This window comes from Elaeis guineensis, chromosome 1, assembly GCF_000442705.2.
Source record: "Elaeis guineensis isolate ETL-2024a chromosome 1, EG11, whole genome shotgun sequence".
NCBI classification, from domain to species: domain Eukaryota; kingdom Viridiplantae; phylum Streptophyta; class Magnoliopsida; order Arecales; family Arecaceae; genus Elaeis; species Elaeis guineensis.
Window position 1 is genome coordinate 100,814,870 of NC_025993.2, and position 18,291 is coordinate 100,833,160.

At 33.6% G+C, this 18,291-nt stretch overlaps 1 non-coding gene across 1 annotated transcript; it reads left to right on the top strand.

Moving 5' to 3' along the window:
- Positions 1–13,682: 13,682 nt before the first annotated feature.
- On the top strand, positions 13,683–13,789 carry LOC114912723 (small nucleolar RNA R71). Its single transcript, XR_003798523.1, has one exon. It is a non-coding gene; the product is annotated as a small nucleolar RNA R71 (small nucleolar RNA).
- The last annotated feature ends 4,502 nt before the right edge of the window (positions 13,790–18,291 follow it).

The window sequence follows — 18,291 nt, forward strand, 5'->3', positions numbered from 1 at the left end:
AATAAAGAGAGCCAATAAAAATCTAATTGAAGAACCTTATAGGCTGTTGGAAATTATGTCCTAAAGATAATCGTTTGATGATTGTGCTAATTATAAATATATATGAATTGATAAATAATAAAAGTTATTTGATATTTTTTATCACAATGATATATCTTCTAACGAACTCCTATATTATGATGAAGTCCTTAGAACTACTTTGATCGATAAAAGAGGATTTATCGTGAAGTCCTTAAATTGGTTCACGATCAAATGATATAATATTACTAGGACGATAGCGATATCAAGCGTAGATCGTTGTATGCCATATACGTTGGTTGTCCCCATAACTAAATAGTATGGAGATACTGGTATGGCATGCAAGTAAGATATAGTAGTACATCGTCACTGAACGTGACCAACTGCAGAGCACTCTGCTGTCAAGGGTAGCTCATGAAGGATATGGGTATAAGTGTCCCTCCGATCTAAGATCACCACGATGACTTGTAAGCAACTCACTATACTTTGATGTCGGACTAACTGAGTTTCTAATTCAGTGATGGAAGGTTTCTAGATGCAGTCAAGTACTTGTCAAGTCAGTGCGTGAGTCAAGATGGGATTAACTCCTCTGAATTAGTAAGAGATATGCATCAGTATATTTCAATTTAGTAAAATCTGAGCCTAGATAATCCATGTGATGTATTTGAAAAAGATTGAAATATAATATGGATCACTTATCTAGGATTGACAGTTAAATCTTAGGTTGTTCTCGAGCAGTAGGGTCAAAGGAATGAATTATATGGTAACCATACACCAGTAAATTCTTGAATATTGCTTCACCATCATTCGACCTATCCAGACGTTGGGTCATTATTGCTAGATGGTTACATCGATTGATTCAGAAAGTTATTCCTGTGCTACCAACTTAGGTTCGAACCTATAGGGTCACACTCAAAAGAAGTTTCTGACTGATCATGTGGTTGATCAACGATTGAGAATCGTTTCAGAGCTTAATCATCAATTTGATTGATGGTTAACCTTATGCAGAAGTTGCAAAAAATTAATTCACCAAGTGTTAGTGAATTAATAAAAGATTAATTAGCAATTAAATTATTAATTAGTTTAATTGGATTAAGCAAAGAAGATTAAATAAAATTTAATTGAATTTAATTCAATTAGGTTGGACCCAATTAGGTTATGATATGATCTAATCACTAAGAGAGAATTATCTCTGATTTGATCAGGACTTTGGTTCAATCAATTTTTAATTTGATTAAGATTTGATTAAAAATTTATGAGCCTAATTAGATTGGATTTCATATATTTTATTTGGGCTAAACCAGATATGATTTGGTTTGGATTCAAATAAGAAAATTTAGAGTCCTTATTGGAATAGGACTCTTCTCCCTGCGCCAACCCAGATTGCATGCCATATATCTCCACACACAAAATAATTTTGTATGAGATTTTTTCACACCAAAGACTCCTTTCCCTTATCTATCCCACATCCAAATATGATTTATTTTTGATAAAAAAAAGATTCTAAAATTAGATTTTAAAATATTCTTTATCACGAGAATCTGTTCTCATCCAGATCAACCTCTCCACGCCAAAAAAAAATTTTCTCCTTATATGTATGATATTTTGAGAAGATTTTTTGTGAAAGATCAGCTAGAGAATTGATTTACTATAAAAAAATATGGAAAGGAGCATCCCATATTTTTTTGATATGTTTTGGGATATGAAATTGTGAAGGAAAACAGAATCCTATAAGAGTCCAAGATCATTAGGACTCTTCATCCCACCTCCTTACACACCTATAAAAGAGACTTTTGCGGTTTCTTTTATGTGTGAAAGATACTACAAGAGATCTCTTCATGTGGTAGAAGTTTGGGCATAGTTCATGATGTGAAAAATAGAGAGGAGGGTCCTCTCTCCTGGGGTGTGCACAAAAATCTGAATTTTAAGTTTTTGGTTCTAAAGATTTGGGAGGAGGAAATAAATTAGAAAAAAATTATTTTCTTTTCCATCTTTCTTTCACCTCTTCATCTCCTCATCTTCAACCTCTAAAAAGGTTCTAGAGATTTGAAGAAAAGATTTAGATCAGCCAAGAAGAAGATCTTCACGTGAGCTAGCACTCCCGAGAAAACCGATCAGATTGAGGCTTCAAGTGGATTTTCCATAGAGTCCGGACTCGTGTGTGGCTACAAGCAATAAGCAAGAATCCTCTCCATCATGTCTCTCAATAGTGAAGATCGTCGACCCATGATCAGGTATGGAGTTCTGAACTCAGATTAGAAGTAGATGTGATCTACTGCTCATATGCATGCATGCTGATTTTATCTTAAGATTATTTCAGATTTTATATGCAACATAACATGTCATAAATCCTAGAATAAGTTGATTTGATAATTAGATCATAAGCATGTTAGATTAATTTGATTAATCTAATTATCTTTCGCTGTAATTTTTAAAAAAAATTTCAAAATACATGCATGAAATCGTCTACACATCCTAACAGTGGTATCAGAGCCTAGGTTCATTATGATATGATTTATGTGCATATTAAATTTGAATTTTAATTTTATTTAGATTTGATATGTAATATTTTAATCTAAATTTAATTAATGGTTGATTGTACAAACTGACATAAGGTTGTCCTGCTGTAAGGTTTATCCCTTACAGTGAAAAGATTATCCTAGTTTGTGCTAATCATTGATAAAATCTGATTTTATGTCATGCATGTGATGTTTATGATCTAATTTAGATATGATCTAAGATTATAATCAGATATGATATAATTTAGATTAGATCTAAATTTATGCATATATGATATGTGATTAGATTAGAAGATCCGATTAGCTAGTACTTGGATTGGATTGATCATCAGGCCATCCGACCATAGGAGCAAGAAAGGTTTAAAGATCCTCTTTTTTTATTCGATGGGGTGCTCTTATGGCGTGTAGGATACCATGTGATTAGATCCCATGAAAAAGAAAGCGAAAGGAGAAAATTTACTTTCTTACAAAATCTTAGATCTTGAAATTCTAGGTGTTGTTGTATGCGATGCAAGTAATAAAGAAGTTAGTTATATCTAATCTTATTTAATCAAAATTATTTTAATTTAAAATCATAAAAAATTTAGATTTGATCTAAAAAATTTTATGATTTATATGTGAAAATTATTTTTAAAACCTTAACCATGTTGATGCAAAACTTAATTGAGAATTAAGTATTGAGTTAATTAAATCTAGAATTATGATTTAAGATCTAATGATATTGCATAAAACATAGGACATGGGTTAGCTCAAATCAGATCTTCTTAATTGGGTTAGACTTAAGGTTAGAATCAAAGAGTTAATGGACTAACTAGAGAAATTGATTAAATCTAACCAAATATTGAATTAGATTAAATTAGAGTTTCTCTAGAACCAATACAACAGTTGTAGATGGTCAAGTTCATATCTTTGATTATACCAAATGGACCTTGATTATGGCTCAGTGGTTGAACCCGAATCATTTAGGTTGGTCAAATCGAAACTAATTAACCAATGGGTGTCTAAGGTAAGTTTGGCATTTCGATCGGTGGTTTTTAATTATAAGCGGCTTATCTGGCTATTTCGATGGTGTCTAAGGCAAACTTAGCAGATCCTCCCACCGATCTCACTTACCTAGCTAATTTAGTGAATTATATCTTGATTAGACTGTTAAGTGATTCGAGTTGACCCATATCATTAAGATTAATCAGTATAACTGATCTAGGTGCCAGTTCAACTAGTATAACCTTGATCCAATTCAATGACTTAGTGAAGTCAGTGGGAGGATTATGGTTTACTAGTTGATCTCTTCTCATCTCTTCTCTAAACTAATTCTTAAATCTTTTAAATTATTAGGTCCATAAAATGAGCTAGTTATTGAAATAACTAGATCATAGTCTTCCATTAAGATGAATGATAATAGATCCATTATTTCATATTGACATTGCAGGCACTATCTATCTGGTGTTCTCTCTGAATGATGGAATTATCATTCATCATATGATGACTCTGTTGTACTATTTGATGATGGTTGGATTGATCGAGCTATCCTCGGACCTAATCATTCATTAGTTAGAAATACTAAGTAGGTTCACGTTGATGGTTTGACCTCATCGAAACTTTCAGTGAAGGTCCATCGCCTATTAGAATAAAATCTGAAGTAAAATTAATTACTAAAAATTATTTGAAGAAATAATTGATTGAGAACCTACCCATAGATGCATATGAGTTGATCGAACCATCCTCGAGCTTGTATGTAATTTGTGTGGATTCTAGTACATGCTAAGAAATTAAAGTAATTCCTCAGATTGAAGATAGAAACTACCAATTCGATTAAAATAGTGAGAGAAACTTTAGACTAAAGCTCAAGTCTTAGGCTTAATCAATTCATAAACATAGAGGTCTTGTGTTTTCCTTTTAGTTATGGGTAAATATCCATTGCTCTATTCACTGTTTGATAGTGATTGATTTATAGGATCCAACTTCGATAATTGATATCAAAAGTTGCAAATCGTTTTAGAGTACGAATGGATTCTAAATATTATTATGGATCCAACACCTGAAGTTTCCACATCCAACACATATGATGCGATCAAAGACACTTATCAGAAGTGGCCACATGATCAAATCACCATATAGTATTTTTGAAAGTAAAGAATATGAATTTAGTTGTAAATTCATTGATACTCAGTGAGAAAAAATTCTTCAAATATTGAAGGAGTTTTTCATACCTTCGAAGATGTGTCTTCAGTGTGACAATAATTCTTTGAGAAAGAAAAAGGAAAGAAATATACAAAAGAGTCGTACTTGGGCTAATGAGTCTGAACTGACAAAAGAGTCTAAAATTAATTTAGTCTGACAGAGTCTCTTGATCCGAACAGACTAAGGAAGAGAAATCAGTAAAGGATTGCTGAACAAGGTACTTATATAATAACACCTTGTGATTTCTCTATCTATGACACTACTACCTAGATATTGGATATCAAAAATTCATACAAATTGTTGCAATGACTTCAAATTAGTGGAAAGCTTGAAAACAGCAAGAGATTTCTGAATATTGGAGTTGGAAGTTATGTTCCAATCCTAATTTTAAAAATTCTTGAGCTTATTTTTAATTCTAACAATGTCATTTTAGTGATTGTCACTATTGTTTAATAAATTTTTTGATTTTATTATGAATGATATCAAAATCATGTGGACAACTAAGAAATGATATTTGTGAATAGTCATAGCCTGTTAGTGTATTGTACACAATCAAACAAGCTCCTTGAAGTAGATAATATCATGAAAGCCTACCTTTGGCAATTTAGGCTTGATTATTATTTAATAATAGGATTAACAGGAGATAATTCTCGAAGTCAATAATTGTGAATCATTGTCAATCTATCAATTCTATCTCTTTAGTAAGATGATCAAGTCACTTTTTGTTGAAAAAAGTAAACGAACCAATGATATTCTGAATCTGATACATACTGATGTATTGGATCTATGAACATGTTTGTCATAAATTTAGATTATTTAAAATATTCAAATAAATTCATAATAAGGTAGAAAAATAAACTTGGAAAAGTATTGAAATTCTTCGATCAGATCGAAGAGGAGAATGCATTTCAAGTAAGTTTTGACATATCTAGAAGAGAATAGGATTCTCTTCTGTTGGAATCGATTTTGTTGGACATCATAATTCGATCCATGATGGGGTTTAAAAGACTGTCAGTCTTCTTTTAAGGTTATGCTCTTAAGACTGCTTGTTATGTTCTAAATTGGATTCAGAATTAATCAATCGCAATAATTCCATATGAGATATGAACTTGGCGTAAGCCAATATTCTCTTACCTTAAGATTTGGAAGTATTTGGTTTATGTCGAGTATTTGCAGACCGATTAGCTTAGATTTTGATCCTATATATATTATTTCATAGGATAATCCTAAAAAATCTAGGAGATATAACTTCTACCATACTAAAGAACAAGAGTTGTTTGGCATTCTTTTTAGAAAAGGAGTACCTTGGTGAAGGTACTAATGCTTTTAATGTAGAACTTATGAAGTTTGATAGGTAAAATAACTGACACAATCTAGTGAAATCATAGAACTGGATTGATTAGATCAAACTCAAAATTCATTGTAAAGGCACCATTAAGGAGATCCGTTAGAGTATCACATCCGTCAGATAGATACTTCGATATCTAGGTCCAGGATGTGAACTTGTTAAACTCGATGAGAACAATAAGAATCTGATCACCTACATGGATGTCATGCAGAGGTTTGACTCTGAATAATAGCTTAGAGCCATAGATCCGAAATGGAGTCTATGAAGGTCAACGGTGTATGGACATTCGTTGATCCATTCGAAGGGATAATGCCCATAGAGTATAAGTAGATCTTCAATAGGACTAGAATAGCGCAAACGAGAAGGTGGAGACCTACAAATCTCATTTGGTTGCCTAAGGATATTATCAACATTATGGTATTGACCATAACGAGATATTTTCTCTTATGGCAATGCTAAATATTTTGGAGTTGAAACGTGTATTTTGATAAGTGATCAAAATGCATGGCTTCGTTGAGAACGAAGAAGAACCCTGCAAATATAAATGGGTTAATAGTTCTATGAGCATATTTCTTGTTTTGTATGTGAATAAAATTCTCTTAATCGAGAATGACATTTCTTACATTACAGAAAATAAAGGTTTCACTATTATCATAATTCTCCATAAAAGACTTGAGAAAAGTATCTCTCATCCTAAGGATGAAGATCTATAGAGATAGATCTAAGAGACTACTTGGGTTTTTCAAGTCTAACACACATAGGATGTTTATGAGTAGAATATGTTCTATCATGTACACAATGTATGAGAATTGGATATGGTATATTTACTAGAATAGTGAGTGGACACCTGCAAGATCCAGATAAGAATCACTGAAATGTTATTCTTAAGTATTTGAGAAATACTAAGGATCGGTGACTCGATTATGGAGAATCTCACTTAAAACTTGTGAAGTATGACTCTAATTTTCAGTTGGACATAATCATAGCAAGAATGTGTCGGAATATATCCATATCCTAAATAATGGAGCAATCTACTGGAAAGGTTCCAAGCAAAAAAATATAGCCAAATTCAAATTGCGAGGCAAAATGCATTGCAACATTCGATGCTTACAAAGAAGCTATATAATTGTACAGGTTCACTGACAAATAAGGAGTGGCACCCTCTAATGATGGTCCAGCTGTATTATACAGCACCGGAGCCATAGCTCATGTCAAAGAGTCGAAGTCTCATTAGCTTATCAGGCATTCTGCATCGCTACCACCTTATTCAGAAACATCTATTAAGATGACATCAATCTTTAGAAGATTGACAGAAAGGAGAATTTGACCAACTCATTTTACTAAAGTCTCGGTATCTAAGAGTTCTGAGATGATAAATCGAAGATAGGTATGTGATACTATACTGATTGACTTTAGTCCAAGTGAGAATTATTGAAAATTATGTCCTAAAGTCAATCGTTTGACGATTATGCTAATTATAAATGTATATGAATTGATAAATAATAAAAATTATTTGATATTTTTCATCACAAAGATATATCTTCTAACGAACTCGCATATTGTAATGAAGTTCTTAAGACTACTTTGATCGATAAAAAAAAATTTATCGCGTAGTCCTTAAATTAGTTCGCGACCAAACGATACACTGTTACTAGGACGATAGCGATATCAAGTGTAGGTCATTGTGTGTCATAGACATTGGTTGTCCTCATAATCAAATAATATGGAGATACTGGTATGACATGCAGGTGAGATGTAGGAGTACATCATCACTGAACGTGATCAACTGCGGAGCACTCTGCTGTCAAAGATAGCTCGTGAAGGGTATGGGTATAAATGTCCCTCCGACCTGAGATCACCACGATGACTTACAAGCAACTTATTGTACTTTGGTATCGGACTAACTGAGTTTCTAATTCAGTGATGGAAGGTTTCTGGGTGCAGTCAAATACTTGTCAAGTCAGTGCGTGAGTCAAGATGGGATTAACCCCTCTGAATTAGTAGGAGATATGCATCAGTGTATTTCAATTTAGCAAAACCTGAGCCTGGATAATCCATGTGATGGATTTGAAAAATATTGAAATACAATGTGGATGACTTATTTAGGATTACAGTTAAATCCTAGGTCATCTTCGAGTATTAGGATCAAATGGATGAATTATACGGTAACCATACGTCAATAGGTTTTTGAATGTTGCTTCACTATCATTCGATCTATCCGGACATCGGGTCATCATTGCTAGATGGTTACATCGATTGGTTCAGAAAGATATTTCTATGCTACCGGTATAGGTTTAAACCTATGGGATCATACTCAAAAGAAATTTCTGACTGATCATGTGGCTGATCAACAATTGAGAATCATTCAAGGATTTAATCATCAATTTGATTGATGGTTAATCTTATGCAAAAGTTACAATAAATTAATTCATCAAGTGTTAGTGAATTAATAAAAAATTAATTAGTAATTAAATTACTGATTAGCTCAATTTGATTGAGCAAAGAGGATTAAATAAAATCTAATTGAATTTGATTCAATTAGGTTTGATCCAATTAGGTTATGAGATGATCTAATCGCTAAGGGAGAATTATCTCTGATTTGATCAGAATTTTAGTTCAATCAATTCTTAATTTGATTAAAATTTGATTAAAAATTTATGAGCCTAATTAGATTGAATTTTATATAATTTATTTGGGCTAAACCAGATGTGATTTGGTTTGGATTCAAATAAGGAAACTTAGAGTCCTTATTGGAATAAGACTCTTCTCCGTACGCCAACCCAGATTGCACGTCATATATCTCCACACACAAAATTATTTTATATGATATTTTTTCACACCAAAGACTCTTTTCCCTCATCCATCTCATATCCAAATCTGATTTAGTTTTGATAAAAGAAAGGTTCTAAAATTAGATTTTAAAATATTCTTTATCAGGAGAATCTATTCTCATCCAAATCAATCTCTCCATGCCAATAAATTTCTTTCTCCTTATATGTGTGACATTTTGAGAAGATTTTTTTATGGAAGATTAGCTAGAGAACTGATTTATCATAAAAAAATATGGAAAGGGGTATGCCATATTTTTTTAGCATGTTTTGGGATATGGAATTGTGAAGGAAAGCAGAATCCTGTAAGAGTCCAGGATCATTAGGATTCTTCACCCCACCTCCTTACACACCTATAAAAGGGGCTTTTGCGGTTTCTTTTGTGTGTAAGATACTAGAAGAGAGCTCTTCACATAGTAGAAGTTTGGGCATAGTTTATGGTGTGAAAAATAGAGAGGAGGGTCCTCTCTCTTGGGGTGTGTGCAAAAATTTGAATTTCAAATTTTTGGTTCTAAGAGTTTGGGAGAAGGAAATAAATTAGAAAAAAATTATTTTCTTCTCCATCTTTCTTTCACCTCTTCATCTCCTCATCTTCAACCTCTGAAAAGATTTTAGAAATTTGAAGAAAAGATTCAGATCAGTCAAGAAGAAGGTCTTCGTGCGAGCTAGCACTCCCGAGAAAATCGATCAGATCGGAGCTTCGAGTAGATTTTTCATAGAGGCCGAACGCATGTGTGGCTGTAAGCAACAAGCAAGGATCATCTTCATCATGTCTCTCAGTAGCGAAGATCATCGACCCATGATCAGATGTAGAGTTCTGAACTCAGATTAGAAGTAGATGTGATCTACTGCTCATATAGATGCATGCTGATTTTATCTTCAGATTATTTCATATTTTATATGCAACATAATATGTCATAAATCCTAGAGTAGGTTAATTTGATGATTAAATCATAAGCATGTTAGATTAATTTGATTAATCTAGTTGTCTTTCACTCTAATTTTTGAAAAATATTTTAAAATACATGCATGAAATCATCTACGCATCCCAACATAGGCTGTCTTAGTTGGGCCAAAATGCCCTCCTACCTCATGATCATGACAATGGTGCAGAATTTTCTCCATCTCTTCCTTTGGGACACACCTCCTAATGACCTGATTTGTGCAACACTTGTACAAAAAAGATTCATCCCAAAAATAATGTTTGACAATAGATAAAAATCTCTTCTTTTATTGAAAAAAAAGTTATGTGGAAGAACCTTATCGACTAGGTAGTTAACAATATCAGCATACAATACAATTTTTCTATCTGTAACAATGTAGAGGCACTCATCTGAGAATTCCTCATTAATAGGATAAGTATCAAACTCCTCTTTCATGACATTCTCCAATCTTGAAAGGTGGTCAGCCACTGCATTTTCAGTACCTTTCTTGTCTTTGATCTCCAAATCATACTCTTATAGCAAGAGAATCCACTTGATCAATCTGGATTTTGCATCTTTCTTGGCAAGGAGGTACTTCATAGTTGCATGGTCAGTGTGTATAACAATTTTAGATAAAATAAGATAAGAGTGAAATTTATCTAAAGCAGATACTACTGCTAGGAGCTCCTTCTCTGTGGTTGTATATTTTTTTTTGAGCCTTTGTTAAAGTGCAGCTAGCATAGTAAATAGTCTGAAAAATCTTATCCTTTCTCTGACCAAGTACCGCTCTTACAGCTATATCACTAGCATCATACATCAACTCAAATGGTAAGGATCAATCGGTCCTGCTACAATAGGTGCCGTGACCAGCTTCTTCTTGAGGATGTTGTATGCCTACAAACACTCATCAGAAAAATTAAAAGAAATATCTTTACACAACAAATTAGATAGAGGTCTAGAAATTAGAAAGAAGTTCTTTATAAATCAATGGTAGAATCCAGCATGCCCCAAGAATCTCCTAACAGCTCTTACTGAAGTCGGTGGAGGTAGCTTTTCATTCACCTCAATCTTAGCTCCATCCACTTCAATCCCCTTATGGGAGACCTTGTGGCCAAGCACTATACCTTTCTGCACCATTAAATAATACTTCTCTCAATTTAAGATAAGATTAGTATCCTTACATCTCTGTAAAATAAGAGACAAGTTATGCAGGTATTTATCAAATGTCGATCTAAAAACAAAAAAATCATTCATAAAGATCTTAAGAAAATCCTCGATCATATCATGAAAAATAGCCATCATGCATTTCTAAAGAGTAGCTAGTGCATTACATAAACCAAATGATATTCTCCTAAAGGCAAATGTACCATAAGGACACGTAAAAGTAGTTTTTTCTTGATCCTCAGGTGCTATGACAATTTGATTATAACCATAATAACCATCTAGAAAATAATAAAAGTTATGTCCAGCTAATCTCTCTAACATTTGATCTATGAATGGGAGAAGATAGTGATCTTTTCTAATTGCATCATTTAATTTTTTATAATCCATGCATATTCTCCACCCAATTATAGTCCTAGTAGGAATCAATTCATTATTATTGTTCTGAACTACAGTGATCCTACCTTTCTTAGAAACTACTTGAACAGGACTCACCCAAAAACTATCAGAGATAGGATAGATAATATCTACATCTAGTAGCTTGATTACCTTCTTTTTGACCACTTCTTGCATCTTTAGGTTGAGTCTCTTTTGGGGCTGGACCATAGGCTCATAGTTGTTCTCCATGAGAATTTTGTGCATACAAACTAAGGGGCTAATTCCTTTAATATCTGCTATGATCCATGCAAACGTCCTCTTATGTTCTTTCAATACTCTCAACAGCTTCTCTTCCATCAAAACTGTCAAAAAAGAAAAAATAATAATAGATAAATGTGAAGAACCTTCCAAGAAAATACATTTTAAATAAGAAAGAAGTGGTTTAAGTTCAAAAGTAGGTGGCTCTTCAATTGATGGCTTTGGGAGAGGAGTAGATAATTTGTCTAACTCTTCAAAACGTAATCTATATGCTCAAGGAATGTGAGACTTGGCCTCCAACAATTATATACACTCTACTTGCCTTCCATCTTCAGTTGAATCCTCTTTTGATTGGACAATGTAAGCCTCAATAGGATCCTCAAACCTATTTTTTATAAAATACTCATGAACTAATTGATCAATATCATCAATTTAAAAATAAGTTTGATTATAATTGGGATGTTTAATAGCCTTAAAAATATTAAAGCTAACTTGTTTATCTTGGACTTTAAAAATCAATTTTTCTTATTGAACATCAATTAAAGCTCCTCTAGTAGCTAAAAAAGGTCTCCCTAAGATAAGGGGTACCTCAATATCTTCTTTCATATCAAGAATAATGAAATCAACAGAAAACATAAACTTGTTTACATTTACCAGGGCATCCTCCACTATACCTCTTAGATACTTGATAGATCCGTCAGCTAGCTGAAGAGTGATAGTAGTTAGCTGTGGTTCTCCTAATCCCAGCTTTTTAAAAATAGAAAAAGACATGAGATTTATACTTGCTCCTAAATCACATAAAATTTTATCAAAACTACAATCATCAATAATGCAAGGAACAGTGAAACTCCCTAGATCCTTTAATTTCTATGGCAATTTGTTTTGAAGTATTGCTAAGTATTCTTCATTCAAATTCACTATGTCATACTCCTTCAGTTTTTTTTTGTTGGCAAGAATTTTTTTAAGAAACTTGACATACCTAGGCATTTGAGTAATAGCATCCATAAAAAAAATATTAATATGCAAGTTCTTTAAAATATTGAAAAAGTTAGAGAACTGCTTATCTAGATGCAGTATCTATCTTTTAGGGAATGGTAGTGGCAGCACATAGGGCTTCACATTCGGATCAGTAAATTTTATACTTGGAGACCATCCATCTACTGGCTATTTAGGAGACCGACGGACTTGAGTTGGCTGATTTGTGCTATTAATCAACTCCTTATTTGTTGTTTCCTCCTCCATCTCTTCTCTTTGATGAGGCTCCTCCAGCTTTTTACCACTTCTCAACGTGATTGCATGGAGTTGCTCTCTCAGATTGGTCTCCATGTTGCTAGGCAAGGAACCTTATGGTCTCCTAGAGATCATCTTCGCTATTTGATCTACTTTCATCTCTAAGTTTCAAATTGATGCTGCTTGGTCGTGCCTAAGCTTTGTCTCCAAATTTTGAATGGTGGCTTCTTGATCCTGTCTAAGCCTGGTTTCTAAATTTCATATGGCTGTTTTTTGGTTCTATATGAATTTGACCATCAGCTCCTCCATGTCAGGCTTCTTTTCAAGTACTTAAAATTTTGAAGGTAGTTTCTATGCTACATTTTTATTGCTCCATAAGAAGTTTGGATGCTACCTCCACTCTTGATTGTAGGTGTTAGAGTAAAAATTATTCTGCTGCGGTTTGAAAAAAGTACCAAGATAGTTAGCTGTATCTGAGACTTTAACAAAGGGATTACCTATCTGACAGTCGCTTGTATCGTATCCTCCTCCATACAGCTCACAAGTAATGCTCTGTACATGCATAGCTGCTTCCTTCATGTTGTTGAATTCAGCCTGAAGAGCTGCAATCTCAGCTGATAAAATTGAGATGCTGTCCACTCCATGCACAGCTGCTGGTCTTCTCGGTATCATTCAGTCTGGTTGTCACTGATAATTATTTGATGTCATCTCGTCAATCAGATCAAAGACTTCTTCCTAGATTTTTCAATTAATGGTACCTCCTCTAGTCGCATCAATCATATAATGATTAAAAGGAGATAAATCATTATAAAAAGTTTATACCTAAAGTCAAATGGGTAATTGATGATGTGGACATCTCCTTAGCAGCTCCTTAAAATGCTCCCAAGCCTCACATAGTAACTCCATCTCCATTTGCACAAAAGAAGTGATATCATTACACATATTTATAGTCTTAAAAGATAGAAAGTACTTAGCCAAGAAATTTTTAGTTAGAACATCCCATATGGTGATAAAACCTGCAGGAAGAGAATGAAGCCAACTTTTAGCTTTGTCACGTAAAGGAAAAGAAAATAGCCTCAATCTAATGACATCATCTGATACCCCATTAATTTTAAAAGTATCAGAGTTCAAGAAAATTTGAAATATGGGCATTCAGATCATCCTGAACATGTTCACTAAATTGGACAGTCGCTTGAATCATCTGGATCAGTGTCGGTTTTATCTCGAAGTTGTTTGCTCGCACGGATGGTCTCTTAATGCTCGAAACTACGTCGGCTACCGATGGTGTGCTATAATCATTTAACGAATGATGTACTGCTCAAATAGCCTTTTGTCGTTCCTCGGCCACCATATCTAATCTCGAATTGACGTAGTTAGGATCTTCAGTTGTCATGTTTCCTCTTTGAGCATGATTTAGTCTTCAAATTATCCTCTCTATTTCTGGATCAAATAGCACCAAGTCACTATGTCCAGCACGGGTCATGCACTGAACACACCTGCAAATAAAATAAAAATCAAAATCAAAAATAAAATTCTAAAGTAAAGCAAGGATCGTAATTTCAATATTATTTTAAACATAATCTCCGATAACGGCACCAAAAATTTGATGCGTGCAAATCTATCGCTATGGCAAGTGCACCAGTCGATCAAATAGTAAAAGTGTGTAAGTAGAGTATCATCCCATGAGGATTGAAAAATAAGTACTGAAAAGTACTTTCCTAAATTTTATTTAAAAAATCGATTTCTAAAGAGAATTAAAAAAATAAAAAAAAAATAATTAAGAAATTATAAGAGAACAAAAAAGATGTGATTGTTAGGGTTGAAATCAAGAGCAGATAAACACTAAGGCAATCGATTCACCAACTCAATCAATATAATATTCAAGTAATCATGCAAACTAAATCAATTTTTATTTCATATGATGGTGGAGTTTTCTAGGATATTCACTGCCTTTTGATCCAGGCGTAGCAAAACTATCACTACTTATTAACTACCCTTTGGTCCAGATGTAATTTTAATAAGCAATAATATATTAATTTCTATGAAATCTTCTAATTAAAATATGCTGCATCTAAAGCGACTAAAATTACCGCATGCATAGGAACCTTAATCCGATTCAAACACAAGATATACAAATCAAAAAGCATTAACCTAGAAGTACTTGGTCTGTATCATCTATGCCCATCAAAAAAATTAGAAGATGGTCAGTAATCTAAAAGCATTAAAAATAGATTTATATACTCCTCGTGAACAAAAATTAAATCTAAAATTCAATCATACTGAATATTGTATTAAAAGAGTGGCTACACCTTAGCCTTAGCAAAAGAAATTTAGTTCATGATGGAAAAAATAAAAATAAAAAATAAAATAAAAATCATTGCAAAATAAAGATAATATGACTGTTTGTTGCTGAATCTGCTTCAATCCCTACTCTTGCCATGAAGATGATTGGTAGAAGATGGCTAGTTATGAAAAGAAGGAGAAAAGAGAAGAAAAGAAAAGAGAAAGTGGGGCTTTTTTCTTTGTTTTTGATCTCTGTTACTCCTATTTGCTTCATCTCAAGTCGTCCCCTCTTATAGCCTATGAATTTTCTACGTCCTGATAGGCCACGGAGTCCAAAAATACCTCAAATTAGTGTCCCAAGTGAGTGTATTAGGTGAAATCAAGTTCTGACCGTTGGAATTGAATTTAAACTCTTCAGATCAAGCCTCAAACATCCTTAATCAGGTCCGATCCATCGTCAGCCATCGGATCACGTATGATGATCGATTTTGGATTGTTGGATGGTGCAAAACATCTCTTCTGTTAAGCTTTCCCGACCAGCATCAACCACAGCTGTTGGATCAGGTGCAAAAATCAATCTCGACCGTCCGTCGGCGTTCAAAATTTTTTCTCTATTTCAGTTCTCCCGATCAGCTCGAACATGGACCGTTGGATCATGATCTTGGATGAAATGCAGCCGTCCGATCGTGCAAAACTAGTAGGCTACCATCGCTGGATATGGGATGGAGGGATCTTAACCATTCGATCAAATGTTCCATGCCTCTCAGCCATCGATCAGCGCCAAACGAGCTTCCACCTCCCGTGCATTGTGTAAAGGCCGGCAAAACTATTCGATGGATCGCGACAAAGGATTTGTGAACCGACTGATCGGTCCATCATGCATCGAACACTTTAAAATAGATTTTTAAAGTAATTTTTACTTGATTTTGGTTTTGATTTTTGCATGGGTTTCTCTTCTTTTTATTTCTTTTCAGGAATGCAAAATACGCCTACATAGGAGTATAATTTTCAGCAACATAAATAAAAATAAATCAAAACTTAATAAATAAGGATAAAAATTTCATAAAAAAATGAGCTTATCGAATATCTTATTTGATCGACAAAATAATGTTGATCAAAAATTTTATTATTTTGATGATCCATTAATTTTTATTAATCAGCTAATTGTATTTGTTACAATATAATAACCATATATAGTTAATAATAATTTTATTTTTTAGCTAAAAAGTAATTCATCATGATATTATCATAATCAGCTTTTTGATTTTTTTATAGGTCTAAATTGTTTTAGATTAGAAAGCTCGTTATTCCATTAGAAACTCAATTATGGATCCTATGTTCATTTGTAGTGCATATCTTGATTACTTTCATAATCTAACTTATACCTTGTTGAAAACTATTTTCAAATATTATATTAAAATTGCTATTTATTGCATACAACAAGGAAAAAAAATCAAAGTATGACAAATAATTTCAAAAATTAATTAATATAAGAAATTAAGGAAGAAATTAGAGAGGTATGCCTGACATGTGCAATGATATTGTAAGAATAACTTCCATGCCCTCATGCAAGCATACGGCAAGATCGTTCCTAATATAGCATAAATTGGCTCAGCCCAAACCCTTTCATCATAAGTATGATTGCATGACCCAATGAACTCCTTAGCTTGCCTAGATAGAAAGAAAGGAAGTAGAAAAAATGGAAATATTAAGGAAAATTTTTGAAAAAGGAGGAAGGAAAAAATTTGAGCAACCAAGCATGTGCCCATCAATCAAACATCTAAAAGGCTCAACTAAGTTTGGAACCCATAGACTTCAATAAGTGCAAGTATACTTGCATTTAAACATCTTTGAAAAGGTTGGCAAGCCTATATATTGAGTAGATCGTACAATTGCATGGGGTTCTAGCTTCTCGCATGTTGGACGGAGATCCAAGATTTATTTTTCAATTCTAGAGAAGTCGGCATAAGGCCATAGGGACCAAACTAAATTTTAGTACCATTTTTCACCCACAAATGAATGGGCGGTCTGAACGAATCATTCAAATTTTAGAAGATATGTTGCGAGCCTATGCTTGGGATAGCCATTTGCCTCTCTTAGAGTTTGCATATGATAATGGTTTACAAAGTAATATACAAATGGACCTATTTGAGGCATTATATAGAAAAAAGTGCAAGTCCCCTATCTGTTGGGACGATGTGGGTGAGAGGCAGTTATTAGATCATGAGCTTTTACAACAAACAGTAGATAAAGTGCAACTATAGACAAAGTGCAACAAAAGAAGAGAACAAATATTGCAAGTTGGGGATCAGTCCTTTTTAAAAGTGTCACCCATAAGAGGGGTGATGATGTTTGGAGTTCATGGTAAGTTGAGTCCTTGATTTATGGGTCCATTTGAGATTTTAGATCAAATGAAAGAGGTGGCATATTAATTAGCACTACCACCAGCTTTATCAGAGTACATGGTGTGCTTCATGTATCCATGTTAAGAAAATATTTATCGAATCCTATTTATGTGGAGGATCTTGAGCCCTCATAACTTCACAAGGATCTGACCTATGAAGAGTATCCGATTTGAGTTGTGAATAAAAAAGATCAAGTTCTAAAATGTCGCACTATTTCATATGTCAAAATTCAATAGAATAACTACTCAGAGAGGTAGGCGACATAGGAGCTTGAGGATGAAATTAGAGCTAAATATCCTCACTATTTTGAGAGTCCACATATGCAAATTTCTAGGTTGAAACTTTTTTAGGAGGGGAGAATGTGACATCCCATTCTTTTGACCATGTGATTCTTTTAACCATGTGATCCGTTTGACCCTAGGATCTTGTAGACCTTGTGAAAGTGATATCTAGTTGGATATCACTTGCACGAATGCAGGGCAACATCGCAAATTGAAAAAAATAAGCAGAATGAGTGCATTGTGCGATTTTAGCGTGCGCATATTTCTATCAAAAATGATCACATGAATCAAAAAAAAAAAATATACTCCCTTTTCCAATGCTTACCTTCCCTGGTGAGCGAATTCTTCTCTCCTAATTTGGGAAGGTAAGTACAAGAGAATTGCAATCTCGTTGGCCCTCTTTCTTTTTTTTTTCTTTCCAATTTGTGGCCTCACCACTTTTTATTGCCATCTTCCTCTTGAAGTATTGCCATCACCA